Consider the following 3,012-nt stretch of genomic DNA (forward strand, 5'->3'; position numbering starts at 1 on the left):
CAAAAATAAAAGAAAAATAGGTTTAACAAAATCAGGTAAGAGATCAGACAGATTATATATATACATTAAGCGGACAACGATAATATACAGCCGAAATAAATTAGCAATACCATTATGCCATGCATCTTTTGTAAAAAACACAAAACAAAACAAAAGCATATATTACATACACCCATATACATACCAATAAAGAAACTAGATATAACGCTAACATACTAAAATCATAACGTGGGCTACAAATCTTGCTAGCTTCATTAGTTTTATCTTAGATTTACAATTCATTAACTGTTCATATTTTAAACAATTTGGGTGAGATCGGTAATAAGGACTAATTAATTTTCTTCTTTCAGACACTATACTTTCGTCGGTACAAATGAACAAATAGTGAAACTCATCACCTAATTCATTTTTATCGCACATATCACACAATCTTTCATTTCTAGGAGCATTAAAAAATCTGTGCTGATGTATGTCAAGCTGTCGAACTAACAGAATGAAACTGAACTCACTGCATTTTTACAGCAAGAGCGTATACTCGTAGCATCGTCAGTCCACCGCTCGATGCACAGGCATTGACATTGACAAGAAGAGCGGGGTAGTAGTTGCGCTGAGAAGGATAGCACGCTTTTCTTTATCTCTATTCTTTTTAACTTTCTGAGCGTGTTTTTAATCCAAACATATCACATCTATATGTTTTTGGAATCAGGAACCAACAAGAAATAAGATGAAATTGTTTTTAAATCGATTTCGGAAATTTTATTTTAATAATAATTTTTATATTTTTAATTTTCAGAGCTTGTTTTTAATCCAAATATAACATATTTATATGTTTTTGGAATCAGAAAATGATGAAGAATAAGATAAACGTAAATTTGGATCGTTTTAAAAACAATTGTTTTTTTTTAACAATTTTCAGATTTTTAATGACCAAAGTTATTAATTAACTTTTAAGCCACCAAGCTGAAATGCAATACCGAAGTCCGGCCTTCGTCGAAGATTGCTGGGCCAAAATTTCAATCAATTTGATTGAAAAATGAGGGTGTGACAGTGCCGCCTCAACTTTTACAAAAAGCCGGATATGACGTCATCAAAGGTATTTATCGAAAAAAAGAAAAAAAGATCCCGGGATATCATTCCCAGGAACTCTAATGTCAAATTTCATAAAGATCGGTCCAGTAGTTTGGTCTGAATCGCTCTACACACACACACAGACAGACAGACAGACACACACACACACACACACACACACACACACACACACACACACACACACACACACACATACACCACAACCCTCGTCTCGATTCCCCCCTCTACGTTAAAACATTTAGTCAAAACTTGACTAAATGTAAAAACAAGTCTCTGAAAGCGATATCAAAACATTCAGTCAATCTGTTGTCCTAAAACCAAACGACCGACACTGAAAACCGGGATCAGACGTCATCAGGACAAGCCAAGCCTGGTCTTAACTGGGCGAACCTTTGAGTCGCGGAAGAAAAGTTCGGACTTAACCTGCGTGTCTAAATTGAGCTAGATTTCGACGAATTCGGATGGTTCGCCAAACTCAAGATTGTTTCTTAACTTGCTTTTTCGTGAATGCAGAAGAAAAGGGGGTATACACCACGATCGAATAGACATTAAAAATAAGCAAGTTCTTCCCCTTTAAAATCTTCGACTACCAAAGAATTTAACAAAAGGTTGCAGTCTCAGCTGACGACATCAACTACTACTGCAGTATAGCAATAATGATGTGTGAAAGCAACAATCCAAAACTGAACAACTGAATGCCTCAGCAACAGACCTCGTTCCACGCTTCCTTGCGTTGGGACATAACCACTTGAAAAAGAGCTATCGAATCGAAATTGTCAAAAGAAATTTTTTTTGTGTGAAATATTTTAGACCTACCGCTAGCGCTGTGTCAGTGTTGAATGCAAGATGACCGTGCACCCCCCCCCCCCCCACATACACACACACACACACACACACACACACTCCCAATGTCTTTACCTACACGCACGGATCTAAAGACAGGTGCCTGCGCAAATACCAGCAATGCGGACGGCGTAGAATGCATGGAATATTTCGGTATCACCTGTCTTAGATTATCTTTTACTGTGCCGTAAAGTATAATTTTTTTTCGAGTTTCAAAATAGTCTTTCATCCACTAATTCCCCAACTATTATCTATGGTATTTGTTCTGTGAATGTGCACAAGCGGCGTTCGTGCGTTCGTGTGTGTAATTGTGTGTGCCTGTGTGCAAACAACATTATTTTTTTTCAGACGGGAAATTATATTCTATTTAATATGCCGGTTTCATGCTTTTTATGTGGGGCAGGACTAAAGATGGACAAATAATTGTTCTTTTTCATCTAAAACATCATCCCACTTACAGTCAAAGATGTAAAATAGTAAAGCATCTCCCTCCCAAGCACAGCCAAATTCCTACCGGCTACTTAAACACCAGGATATAATATCGATAAACGTCTCCCGCTCTCTGCGACAAAATTTGACCCACCTACCAACGCACTTACACCAGAAAATGTACGATGGAAAAAGATTTTTTCACTCAGACACAGAAAAATACCCAATCCCTTATACATTTCTGTCAATCTGAAATGCAATCCCATACTCGAGACCCGGCCAATGAATTTGCTTGAAAACATGCGGATGCCACAGTGCTGCTCTACTTCTTTTTATGTCCGATATATCGTCATCAAAGACCTGTACCACAAAAAAGAAGAGACAAAGTAAGAACGTGAGGGGATATACGTACGTAATCATCGTGGACAAATTCACATGTAAAGTTTCATATAAACGTTTGTGCGGTACTACATCGGAATCGCTTTACACATATTATAGACAAACATACACACATATACCGAAACTTTTCTCTCCATTCCCCAAGCCGGACTACCGTAATATATTCAAAATACACACACACAAACACACACACACACACACACACACACACACACACACACACACACACAGAGAGAGAGAGAGAGAGAGAGA

The 3,012-nt window shown here is 37.7% G+C and overlaps 1 long non-coding RNA gene across 1 annotated transcript in view; it reads right to left on the reverse strand.

Annotated features, from left to right (window-relative positions):
* Positions 1-1,965: 1,965 nt before the first annotated feature.
* LOC138959185 (uncharacterized) overlaps positions 1,966-3,012 on the reverse strand; it is a 3,963-nt gene continuing 2,916 nt past the window's right edge. The window contains exon 3 of the long non-coding RNA XR_011453650.1: positions 1,966-2,721. This is a non-coding gene — a long non-coding RNA (uncharacterized lncRNA). The remainder of the gene's footprint in view (positions 2,722-3,012) is intronic.

The sequence above is a fragment of the Littorina saxatilis genome, linkage group LG2 (genome assembly GCF_037325665.1).
Source record: "Littorina saxatilis isolate snail1 linkage group LG2, US_GU_Lsax_2.0, whole genome shotgun sequence".
NCBI classification, from domain to species: Eukaryota; Metazoa; Mollusca; class Gastropoda; order Littorinimorpha; family Littorinidae; genus Littorina; species Littorina saxatilis.